Source organism: Mauremys reevesii, linkage group 1 (assembly GCF_016161935.1).
Source record: "Mauremys reevesii isolate NIE-2019 linkage group 1, ASM1616193v1, whole genome shotgun sequence".
Classification (NCBI taxonomy): domain Eukaryota; kingdom Metazoa; phylum Chordata; order Testudines; family Geoemydidae; genus Mauremys; species Mauremys reevesii.
Genome location: NC_052623.1, coordinates 66,105,828 through 66,119,467, shown reverse-complemented (window position 1 = coordinate 66,119,467; position 13,640 = coordinate 66,105,828). Strand labels below are relative to the sequence as shown.

Sequence of the window (13,640 nt, the reverse complement as noted above, 5' to 3'; positions counted from 1 at the left end):
TGAACTCTTTATGAACTGAAACTTAACTCAGACTACATGTCTCTCTGAACTTTTTAATCCTTTTCTAATTTACATTTTAACCTGTTTTATCCTGTAGAATCTTGTTTTGATATGCTTGACCATTATGATCTGTGTTAATCTTTGTTTACTTCCCTCTTGAGAGTCCGCTGGGGATTGTAAATAAGTTATGGAATGAAGGAAACTCCAGTACAGACAGGAAATGTCTAGAGGAAGTTGTACACTGTAAAGACCATCCGGGACAGTTATGTTACTGGTTTTGTTTAAATACTGTCAGGAAACAGGGTTAAAGTGGCCTCAGGGACACTGCCTCTGACCAGTGGACCAGCTTACCTCTTTCAGACATCAGACTTAAATTGACGAAAAAAAAAGAGGACCTTTTTTTTTTTAACATGTGTTTTTTTTTTATTTATTTTTTTTTTTTATTTTCTTTATGAAGATAATGCTAAATAGTTATCCCAAAGCTACAAATGGAGGAATGTTGAGTCTGAACTCTTTATGAACTGAAACTTAACTCTCAGACTATGTGTCTCTGTCTGAAACTTTTAATCAACTCTGCCAATAAGTAGCCATCTCCTCCTTTGTCTTTTCTAATTTACATTTTAACTGTTTTTTATCCTGTAGAATCTTGTTTGATTATGCTTGACCATTATGATCTGTTAATCACTTTGTTTACTTCTGTGTATAAATATTTCAAACTTCATGAAAGAGGAGTCTCAGGCTGGCTTGGCTGAAAGCTGCTGTCGAGAACTTTGGGTGAGATAAGCTTCTTTAGACAGGAGGATAACTTGTTAGTAAAGTTTAGTCTCTAAAAAGCATATTATGATTTCATTTTGTATGTAACCATTCATTTCCAATATTCTTACTCATTCTCACTTGAATCCCTCTATTCTTTGATGATAAACATATGTACAGTTAACACAAAAATAAATCTAAGTGATGTGGTACTAAGCAAAGTGGTGGTCCCGAGCTGAATCTTTCAAGATGATGTGTACAGTTCCTTTGGGAACAGCAGACCTTGTAATTCTGTGAGTGTTCAGTGGATTAGGGGCTGGGTACTACAGGGAATGCTCTGAGAACTTGGGGATTGGTGTATACCTATTGCTAACTAGAACAGAGAGAGTGAGGCCTGAGAAAGTCTGGAAGGTAGGGCTTGTGTTGCCAGAGGCTGGTGGTTTCAGGGACTTGATCCACAGCAGGAACAGACAAGACTTCTTCATGATAAGGGCAGGTCGTGGTGAGGTGCCTCAAATCTGGGGACATCTAGGGACCATCACAAGTAGCACTTAAGCACTTAAAGCTGAATCATGCATACAGTGAAGTCAATTGCAAAACTCCCATTGACTCCAATCAGAGATGATTTAACCCCCTAAGCAAAGTCTCCATGATATGAAAGAGCAAGAAATGGGCCTTAGGAAAGAGGGTGTGGGAAACACTAATGAGGACTGTGACTGGGAAAGAATATTCAGAGCTAAAGTAAAGGGCTACTAAAGAAGTGTTTATTGGGAAATGACAACTATGTCAAATAGTTTTTTTCAAACCTACCACCCTTCAGGACTGTGATTAATTTCCCCACCTTTTTTTGGGGGGGGGGTAATCTCTCTCTCTCTCTCTCTCTCTCTCTCTCACACACACACACACACAGTTTCAACTGATAATATTTTTCCTTCCCCAGCAAATAAAAAAGTGATCGCAACTTTTCAAGTTTTCTTTAATATCTCAAGCTGTAACAATGTAGACATATCAGTAGAGCTACACTGGATCAAGAAAAAGAAATTGAAAGAACAATATTGAGAGAAACATGAAAGAGGCAGAAAAATCTAACAAAATGGTAACAATGGTGGACTTCAATAACCCACATACAAACTAGTCAAATGGCCCAAAGGGATAAAGTCTAGAAAAAATATTTTTCAATACATTAAGTGACTGCTTCTTGGCACAGCTAGCTCTAGAACACACAAGAGGACAGGCTCGTCTTAAGTAACAGAGAACCTAATTCAAGACGTGGCATTAGCTGAGACACTAAGTAATAGTGACCACAATATAATTAGTTTCAACATCCAAAGAGCAGGTAGGTGCACCAAAAGGTGACAGAGACCGAACTTCAGAAAAGGAGATTTCAATAAAATGCATAGGTTGGTCAAAAAGACTCAAAAGGAAAGGAAATAAAATCCTTTAAGAAAATAGAGTCTCAGAAGGCATGTGTGCTGCTGAACAAAAAGGGAATCATAGAATATCAGGGCTGGAAGGGACCTCAGGAGGTCATCTAATCCAACCCCCAAACCAGGAAGGCAGGGAGTAAATCAGTATGGCTACATGGTGAGTTTTGAAAGGCTATTCAAGTTAAACAGAAATCCTTCAAAAAATGGCAATCTGACCATATTGAAGCCAGTAAAGAAGAGTATAAATTACAGCAAGCAATTTGTAAGTGGGAAATTAAAAGGGCCAAAATGGATTATGAAGAGCAAACACCTATTGGTGTAAAAACAAACAAGAATCTTTTTTTATCTGTATCAGAAGCAGGAAGCCTGCAAAGGAAACGACAGGCCTGCTGGATCACCAGAAGTTAAAGGGAGCAATTGAGGAAAATAAGGACATGGCTGAGAAGCTAGATTATTGTTTTATATGATTCTTCACCTTTGCAGTTGTTGGGGAGATTCCTACACTGGTCCTGCTCTTTTCTGGCAATAAATATGAGGTATTCTAGGAAACTGAGGTGACAGAAGAAGACAAGCTGGAGAAAAATGATCAGTCATCATGTCCAGATGGTACATCCAAGAGTTCTGAGGAAACTCGAGTGTGAAGTAGCTGAGCTGCTAACAAAACTATGCAAACACTTTTCAAGAGTACCAAACATTGTACCAATAATTGAAAAAGGCTCTAGGGGTGATCTGGGGAACTACAGGCCAGTAAACTGGTACCTTGCAACCTGGTTTAAACAATAATTAAAAAAACATCGACAAAACACTTTGAAGACTGATATGACAGACTAAACCAGCACAGTTTAGGAAAACTGTGTCTCACTAATGCCTTAAAATTCTTTGGATGTGTCAAAACATAAAAGAGAACCACCTGACATAAAAATATTAAGCTTCCAAAAGGCCTTTCACAAGGTTCCACGGAAAAGACCACTACAAAAGCTAAGTAGTCACAGAGTGAAAGGCAAAGTATTGTCGTGGAGCAAATATGGGCTGGGAGACAGAAAACAAAGAGCAGGATTAAATGGTGAATTTTCCTCATGGCAAAAGATTAACTGCAGCGTTAAAGCCTCAAGGTTCTGTACTAGGTCCTATGTTTAATGTGTTTATTAATGATCTGGAAAGATGGGTGAGTACTGAGGTAGCAAAATTTGCCAATGACACAAAGATATTTAGGACCAGAGAGGACTGTGAGAAACTTCAGAGAAATCTAAACAAGTAGGTGAATGGGCAACACAACAGTAAATGAAATTCAATGTTGATAAATAAACATAATGCACATTGCAAGGAACAATGTACACATTGCAGGGTTCAAAATTAACTGTATCAACTCAGGAAAGGGACCTGGGTGTCACTGAAAACAGCTGAATGAAAACCTCTGTTCAATGTATGCCTGTGGTCAAAAAAAGGAACAAAGATGTCAGGATATATAAGAAATGGAATGGTTAATGATACAATAATATTATCCTGACTTTATGTAAATCAATGGTGCAGACTCATCTGGAATTGTGTGCGCAGTCACCTACTCTCAAAATGCATATTGCTGAACTCAAGGCTCTGGAAAAAACACATATGAAGAGAGATCAAAAGGTCTGAAATTGTTTACCCTAGGAAGGAGATGAATGAGAGAAGACATAAACATACACAAAATAATGAATGGTCTAGAGAAGGTAGATCAGGAGCTTCTGTTCTCCCTATCTCATAATATAAGGACAAGAGGACATTCAATTCAATTATAAAGGTGGGAAAATCAAAACTCATAGAAGGGAATTCTTTTTCTCACAACATGTGATTAAACGGTGGAACTCATTGCCACAGGAAGTCATTGAGGCCAAAAATTTAGCAAGATTCAAAAAGGGATTGGACATTTATATGGATATAAAGAATATACAATTATAATTAATTAATGATAAAGTTTGTGGAAATGATATTAAGCATCATGCTTTGGGGCTTAGGCCAATCTCTGACTATTAGAGACCAGGATGAGACCTAATGTCGTGAAGTGGTCTGCTCCACCCCTCATCTACCTACTACACAGTGCTCACACCTTCCTCTGAAGCATCTGAGAGCAGACACTGTCAAAGATAGGATATGGGACTAGATGGACTGCTGAGTGATCTAGTATGCCAATTCCTGTGTTCCTGTACAAATAGCTTACTTTTCCAGATTGTGCTGCAAACTACATGGACTAGCAGGCAGAAAGGTGAGGGAACAAGTAAGATTATATTCCAGCACAGGTTTTCTCAAAGATATGGATCACATTTTAACAGCGACTATTTCATGGTTTACTTGCTCTCCCATTCACAACCCCAAGGAATCCTTGTGCCCACTCAGAAATTGCTCACAGAGAAAAAACATTAGGAAAGTAATGTATTGCTAGCTGTCCTTTAATGCAATTAAGCGGCTGCAAACAAAGGGACAGACATGCTTGCTTTGCCAGCTCTCCATGCACTGCCAGGAAATGCTCCATGCACCAATAAAAACCATATCATTATTGCACATGTAATAGTTAATGGATTATACAGGGCAACATTGCTGAATATTTCTATTTTACGGCAGTACTACGTTTTAATGACTGTCTAGCAACTATCCACTAACTCACTATCTCTGCAGGAAACTATTCACGGCTATTTTTACAACCCAGCAGGTCACCAAAGCAGCACTCTGATGTTCCATATAGAACCTCCAGGCTGGAAAATTGGTATCTCTCATGTGCAAATTGAAATGGACTTTTCCGATGGGCATGGGATGGATGACTCAGCTGTGGTCAAACTGGTGTTTGCTCTTACAGATCTGATCAGTTTTTGTGATGGCTAAATCTGCTGGCTTGTTCAACACAGGTAACATTGAGATTATTTTTTTCCTTTTGGTGATCAGTGTGTTTCCCTAGCATTGCTGACATGACAACCAGCTTTAGGTCTCCAAAGTCCCTGGGAGCCAGAGGAGGCTAAGGAACACACAGAGGAGGATGGGTGTGGCCTCCTACACCACACCTTGGTTTCCACTTATGGCCACATGCCAGACTGCAATACCTGATCTGTGTGAGTGCTGGAGAATCAGAGAGGTGCATCTGACTCATTTGGACCTTCAAAGCCACTGATACAACTAAGCCAACTATTTACCCTCAATCAAGAATTAGGGCCAGTCTTTGTACTATTCTGATGTACTAGTGAATTTACTCATGCCAACATGGAAATAATACGGTTAAAATGGCTTGGGAAAGTGAGCCTTACAGCATGTCCTTGGCTTTCTGGTCCTACTTCCATGCCACATATAAAGTTGGTTGATAAGGAAACTGGCAATAGTCAACTAACTTATGTGTTTATCTTTTTTTTTTAAATTGCCAATTACAGCCTCATCCTTCTGAAATTCTTTTGTATTACAGGGGTTTCTTTTCTGTACCTGGAAAATAGGATTTGGTGTCTGACACCTGTAATTTTTCTGTGCTTTACTGGGGCTTTCAAAATTGAGTGTATAACCATTTAAAAAAAAAAATGAAATCAAGAGTTAGAAAAATACCTTTTACAACAGGAAAAAAGGATGCTCCGAAGTTATTTCTCTGTCCCTTTTAAAATAGTAAATGGAGATGTTCCTCTTTCCCTAAATGATTCTCCTGTGCTGCTGACCCTTAGATGTCATTTACTGTTATTTCTATCCATGAAACTGACCCTCAGAAATACTCTTTTTGTCATATTTCTCCTCACTATTCCATTCTCATCTACTTTTCTGTGAGGCCAGGGGAGGGGACAGAAGACAGTTATTACAGTAAGAAAGTGATTGCATCTCTGCTCACATTGAGGAAAACCGAAGCCCTACTGTAGACAATAAAGTCCTAAAATGAAACGCAATCTGTGAAAATTAAATGTTGCCATCATGATCTGCTGTGCTTTCTTTTCTGAGAGAGGGACTCAAAGTGTGCACCTCAGACAGTGTTTCTTGGTGGTTGAAAGGATAAAAATTGACAAGAAACTACAGTATTTTAGAATTAATGTCCATGCTGTGCCAGGGCTTGAAGAGATGCTAGCAATAAGAAAAGAAAATAAGAAAAGAGAAATTCATTTTTTTATGTCCAAAAGACTTTCAAGAAAGGATGCCTCCTCCAACAGAACTACACATTTCTTAACTGTTGACATCCATTGACCTCCTCTCTTTTAGCCAATAAAGCCTGCCAGCTAATCTGACCCACAGAAATCTTTGATGAAAATACAGTAATTTCAATCAGTCATATTCCGTTCTTTAATGATCAAGCACGTAGAGAATGCTTATTTGGGTTTGCCTATACACGTAATTAGTAGATCAGGAGCAAAAAAAGAATTTCTTTTTGACCTTTGACCAGTTCAGGGAGACGAATACTTGTTTAATCCAAATTAAAATGTTCCTTTCCCTAAGTGATGTTAGTCTGTTCATTTTTCCTGCCCAAACATTGACAATGACATGCGACCTCTAAGTGTCAAAGATGAAGTAATTACTTAGTAAGTTATATCCTCTTTGCCTTGTATGAATCTCAAATTCTTTTTTTTTAAACAAGGGAAGGAATTTCCACATCAGTAATTAACAAACTTTGTCATGTTGAGAACCTACACCATACATCTGCAAGGGTTTTCTTAACTAATCTGAAGGAGAGAGGACAATTGCCTGGACAGAGATGATTTGGATGGTGATATCTCTTTTAAGAAAACAACATTTGCTCAATGCATAGAAACCAGTGAATGAAAGGTGGTTTTGAGGGGGAGCTGGACATGGAAAGTTCCATTGCTCTGGCTCCTGGGAATGAAATGAAAAGCAGTATCTTCATGGCATTTTTGGGCAGTAATTGACTGGCAGCATTTCTTGTAAAAGGAATTGACAACACTGACCTTAAGAAAATTATCACCAGATAGCAGAGAAGAGCTTTTTTCTGTTTATTCTGGTGGGACTAAAGGAACCACTCACATACTGTATGCCAAAACAAAACAAGAAATCCTCATGTATTTTTGAGTGACTTAGGGAAGCTACAAAATGAGGCTTTTTAGAGATTCATATACAATCATATCTCATAACATTTACATATTAAACAAGCACCAGAACTTCAAGAAGAACCCTACCTGCAAAACGTAATAGGGTCTCCATTAATCCATGCTAACAAGATTCATGCCTCCGTTTACATGTGATTGACAAGCAGACAGACAAGCAGAAGGGAGAAGTATCTATCACCAAAAGAGGTCCCTGCTGCTAGTGCACACGGGGACCACGGGAGAGAGAGACCCAGAATTAACACAGTAACAGAAACCATTATCATCATTCAGCTACATGGTATAACAGTAAGTGGTCAGGTGTATGAATTACTGGAGAGATTATACTCATTACTCTCACAGAAACCTATTTACCAGATAGGTTAACAATTCCTTTTTCTGCTACAGCCCTGAAAACTCTGTCTGAAAAGTGCATTAGCCAAAGCTTTATTGTTATATAATGATAAAGTCTAACCTCAAGAATTTTAGGCATGCAGGACCTTCGTTATCTGGGTAGCTGGCCATTGTAGGCAGAGAAGTTAGTAAAAGCCCTCTTATTTCTCTGTTTCATCCTCTTCTTAGGTATCTTCTGAAGAATAAAAGCTCTTCTGAGGCAAGTTACATGTCAGCATCTGCTCTTTAATGAAGCAGGGCAGAAATGAGTTCCTACGTGCATTAGCAGCAGTGATCCCTTGTGGCAGATTTTTTTTTCCTCATTCGTAAGTCTACCTGTCAGCCATATGTTGAGAGGGGACAACTCATCAGTATGGATTACTGAAGCTACTTGCTGCAGCAACCTACAGCAAGATAGATTAAATAATAAAACAGATTCCCCTTGGAATGTGACAATTCCTTAACTCCAGCACTGGAACAAAACATAACCTTGAAACGGAGAAGAGTGAAGTATAGAACCAGATGCTCAGTGGAAGCACATGAGGAAAAAGTAAATGAGTCTCAGCAATGATGCTTGATCCAATCTGGTTCAGAGGAGAGGTTTGCCTTATGGCCCATATTTACGATAACAACAATGCTGAAACTGTACATTTCAAAGTTGCATGTACCTTTGAATTTACAAATCCCTAGGTCCAAGGGGTTTATAATACCACCATAAAATTGTGTTCAGTATGACCACAGGCCAAGGGCAGTTTTCTCCTTCTCCATAATAACGAAAAAATGTGATTATAACATTGGTAAATTACACAACTCTGAAAACACAAAAACAGAAGTTTGTAGTCGCTAATATCTTTTTAAAACTTATAAAATTCAGAACCAGTAGTTCTCATGTTTGTTTCTAATAAACTTTGGTCCATAAAGTGGAGTGGTGCCTGACAATGCCTGGTGATTTTATATATATAAATATATGGTGTGTTACTGACTTGGCATTTTATATATGCATATAAAATGTCAAGTTAGAAACACAGTATTTTGTGCTTGCACATTAATGTTTTTTAAAATACATTTCACAGCACATACTGGAGCACTCCAAAGGGGCAGTCCATCCAGTCCTACTCAACTCGAAGGATGGTGGTTGGTATGAGGAGCACTGAAGGTGGCAGGATTAAGAAGAGGGAGGGATTCCCAAGGAAAAGTGAGTGAAGGATTGCTTGATGATTATGAAGAACTGGCCAAGTCCACATAAAAGTGAACCATCTTTGAGTAGGCCTTCTCCATTAAGCCTGAGGCACATTAGTAGGACAGTGGAGGGAAGGTCACAATATTTTAGCCCATATTTTACTAGAGCTGTGGTTTAAAAAGGAATCCAGTTTCCTTGGTGGTACAGGTAGCAATTTTCAAAAGCACTAAATACACACAGATAGACAAAAAGGATATTTTAATAAATTAATTGACCAAGGTTAATTTAAAACTAATTCTTAATATATTCACTTGATTTTCAACTTAATAAAAAAAGTCAATCTACCCTTTAATCCATTCTGTGGTGACTTTTTTCTTACATGAAGCATGTCAGTTAAGATGGAGTGACGGAGCGCCAGCTATTTTAACTCAGCGTAGTTTCATTGATTTTGATTACTTCCATCAGCTGAGGATCTGGCCCATAACATCAGACAGAATTTTAAATGTTCTGACTTCTTCTGTTTTTGTGATAATGTAAACATAAATGTACAGGTATTGTCATTTCTTTTCATTTTTCCCAGAAGCCATTTTCTCTTTGGACCACAGCACCGTGAATCACGCGAACAACTGCAGATTTCTCAATTACCCATAAGAAACGATGCATGGGGACAATCTGAGATATCCAGAGTCACCAGTCCATGTAGCCAAGAGAAGCATTTGGCTTATAGCACTTGTTAAGGACAATTTAACTTAGTAATCCTAAAGGCTATGCAATAATGATTTCACCTCTGCTCTTCTCAGTAAACTTAAACATTCATGTTCACTTTGCAAATCAAAGGGTTTTGAAAGTGTTTCACCATTAAATAAATAAATACCACAATTTGTACTTCAATAGTGCCTTCCAACCAAGGTTCTCAAAGTGCTTTATAACAATAATGAATTAATGTTCATAACAACACTGCGAGATAGGTAAATATTATTTATCCTCATTTTACAGATGGGAGAACAGAGATAAAAGGAAATTACTTATTTTAAATGTAACCCTACTGAAACAATTCAGTTGATGTTATTTCACCATCTTTATTTAAACTTATTTTAAACTGTTGAGTTTAAATCCAGGTCAGGACAGAAATAACATAGGTCTGAAGGAAATGCTTGTGTTACATTTTAATCAAGAATACGTCTCATGAAAAAGTGAACATTTAAGTGATGACACAGCAGAATTCAATAGGATGTCCCTATTTTGAAAATGTCATCCATAATGTACTATGATGCACTTCTATCTGTAGTCTTCCTTTCTAAAGGATGCAATCTGGCAAAGCTTCCTCATGCAAGCAGCCCAATGAGATCAGTGGAAAAACTTGTGAGTGTAAGAATTACTCATAAATAGAAAACAGAAGACAGTGCATGTATATATTGTGAATACAGCCTATATGTGCAGCACTCTCCAGCTTCCATCTGATTTATGTGAACTCTTAACCTCTTGCCAAACAAAGCTATATAACCAAACGGAACAAGTCCTGGATTGGCATATCTCATATCCAGAAATTCTCATTAAGGGACTGATTCCAAATGATTTACTCACACTGAATAGTACTTTGCTCCAAGAACAGACCCATTGAAACACATGGTGCTACTCAACATGAGTAAGGGTATCAGAATCTGGCTCCAAGTTAGAATGTTCAACACATTAAATGAAAATTACAATATTAGAGTAAGTAGTGCATGAGAAGCCATTGCCGATGGCCCACAGGCCAAAACACACTTGTTCCTGCCTAAAAGCCTTCATGGCTGCCTGAGGCCATTTAAAAGATGCAAGACAAAAAAGCATAACAACCACTTTCTGATTTATAAGAAAAACTAAGTGATTTCTCTAGGTCAACTATGAATGACAAAGAACAACCTAATTTTAGTTAGGTACAAATAGTAGCTTTAGACTTCACCAAGATTTTCTCTTCATTACTAACAGTACTATAGAAGAAGGGTTATTTAATAACTGAAGAGTTAAAATTTGCTTTTTTCTCCATTTTTTCCAGCTACTAGCAGATGTTAGTTAATGGTCTTCAGACATTAGATCATAAACTATACTCACTTCAGACATTGAAACCTCTGTGATTATCTGTGCATTATTTAAGAAACACACTTACAATAGCCTCAAGATAGTTCTCTACGTTTTGTTTTAAAGGAGAACCTTAGATAATTTTTTAATGTTTAAAATATTAAAAACATATGCTTAGGCATTTTATTAGTTTCTTTTTCCTCTTTTCAATAAAGCTATATATGAACACAGCATCTTCCCAAGGAGTAATATTTCTTAAATCCTCTTGCAGACACAACATTCACATAGAAAGCAGTTGACATTTGTCCATATTAAGACTTCATGATGGAGCAATAAAATTGAGTCATATGGGTTTGCTTATCTTCACAGGATTACATGGCATATTTATCCCCCAGGAAGTGACTGACCTTCTTACAAAACCAAAGCCATTGCATACAATGAAAGGTTTATATTTTAAAATTAAATTACAATTTAATCAAATTTAGTTTATATATATTTAATAAGGTCTGATGATTGCATGTTGTGTATACAAACTAAGATTGCATCTGGTACCATAAGCACAGTTACAGTTTTACCTTAATATCCTGATAGAAAAATTGTCCATAAAATTGTGCATTGCTAGTCCTCTGATTCAATAGCAATTTTCTCTTTTTGACAGTTACATAATATTTTTAATAAACATCCAGATAGGCATCAGATAGATTAGTTTCATTTGAACATATGGTGAATATAAAATAATTTGATTTAAACATAAAATACATACTATTGTCTCCATCCTTCAAACACACATGAGCAACTGTACACAAGCACTTAGTCCCAATGAGCTCAAAGGGAGCAACGCATGTGTCAAATTACTTGTGCCCGTAAGTGTTTGCAGGGTCAAGTCCTACCGATGTGATTTTGTTGTTCTCAATTATATTATGTCAATTTTGGATCTGTTACTTGATCTTAAAAGCTGACAAGGCAGAGTCATTTATGAAGCATTGATTTAAATGTTGAGAATTGAATTATTGAGTGCACTCATCATAAATAATAATACATAGATTATGAATTAGCATTTGGAGAGGATATCATAACTTAAAGAAATAAAATGCAGAAGCATCTATTGACAACCTTGAATATGGGATGATACAAAACCCACTGGAGTCAATGGGAGTCTATCAATTGACTTCAGTGGGTTTTGTATCAGGTGCCATAAGGGGAATACAGTATCATAGATATAACCAGGCTGGCTATAATGTAAATCATGCAGCCTAACAAGTTCTAGATATCTTGAAATTTATATGAGGAAGCCACACAGTTGTAGTCCATCTTCCATAGTACAAAATCACCCATAAAGCCTCTTTCAAATTCACATCAATATTGCTCTCTTTCCCTTCCATCTATGTCAATGATCATCTTTCTCTATATGTCTACTCGCTTCCCCCTATTCTGCCAAGTCTATCCTCCTCTCAATCTAAGCGTACTAAAAATCTGCGGCTGGCCAAGCCAGCTGACTAAGGTTTAATTGTTTAATTGTGGTGTAGATGTTCAAGCTGAGGGACCTTCATACCTTGCAGAGTCCTAGAGCCCAGGCTCCAGGCCAAGCCCCAACATCTCCACCACAGTTAAACAGCCCCTTAGCCCAGGCCCCGTATGGACCAGCCGCAGCCTGTGGGTATCTAACTGCAGTGCAGACATGCCCTCGCTTTCCTGCCCCTTCCTTCCTCCTGTTAGATGCTGAGACTTTGTTGACACTTCAACAGTTACTGTACCTGGAAAAGTTGGAACACATCCAAGAGAACAGTTTAAAATAAAATATTTTCTCATTTCTACTGCTTAAAATCCATTTCTGATGCAATAACATAGTAACGTAACTCAGGAATAGCCTGAATCACCTCCAGCTCATGGGCCAGATCCTCAGCAGATACAGGTCAGCACAGCTCTACTGACATCAATGATTAGCTAAGCAGATTTAGACAACCTGAGGATCTGGTCTCACTAGTTCAAATCAGTTGTGGGTCAATTGTAATCAAAAGCATCAGATACTTGGTGTCTTATTGTCAAATGAGTTGGCGGTCTCTAAGCCAACTCCTAAACAAATAATTAAGAACATAACAAATTACACCATCACAACTAGCACTAGGCGGCACTTTTGCTGGCAACAGAGCTGGCAGAACAGTGGAAACAATTCAATTTGAAGCTTAAAAATATTCACTGAAAGCAAATTTTGAACTGCATACTCCCAGTAAAAATCACAAACTGGAGAAAATCAACCCCATAACCAACCAAGACAGCACAAAATGCAGATATTTGCTATTCACAAATAATAAAAGAATTATTCACTGAACAACCCTACGAATAAGGAATACACTTGAAATTTCATGATTTGTTTGCAAATAGCTAGCAAACAGTAAAAGAATCAGAAAACACTTGTCAAATAAGTTATTCATTGCTTAGCATTTGCTTAGCAGAGGCTGCCAGGACTGAACAATGAGGTGCATTACTTTCAAGTCAGAGGTAAGGCACAGGGGTTAGGCAGTAGAGCTTCAATTGCAGCCACCTATGTTGTACATGTTTTGTGGGTGAAGCATTTCACTGTCCAGTGCTGTCACTCTGACCATCTCCACAAATATTAAATTCACCATTAAAAAAGCGTGTGTGTGTGTGTGTGAGAGAGAGAGACGCCATCTGGTATTTAAATTGGGTGTTAAAAGTGTGTTTATAAACAGAAACTTCAACTGGGACAGTAATAATGCTTTACGTTTCCACAGAACTTTCCCACCGAGGTTCTCAGATCATTTTAGAATAGAGGAACACAGG

The 13,640-nt window shown here is 37.7% G+C and overlaps 1 protein-coding gene and 1 long non-coding RNA gene across 16 annotated transcripts in view; one reads left to right on the top strand and one right to left on the bottom strand.

Annotated features, from left to right (window-relative positions):
• The window catches only part of ENOX1 (ecto-NOX disulfide-thiol exchanger 1), a 521,099-nt gene that overhangs the window by 316,448 nt on the left and 191,011 nt on the right, over positions 1 to 13,640 (bottom strand). The window lies entirely within an intron of this gene.
• On the top strand, positions 716 to 13,640 carry LOC120370505. The gene is made up of 4 exons (XR_005583775.1): positions 716 to 774; positions 8,674 to 8,795; positions 11,208 to 11,282; positions 13,592 to 13,640. It is a non-coding gene; the product is annotated as an uncharacterized LOC120370505 (long non-coding RNA).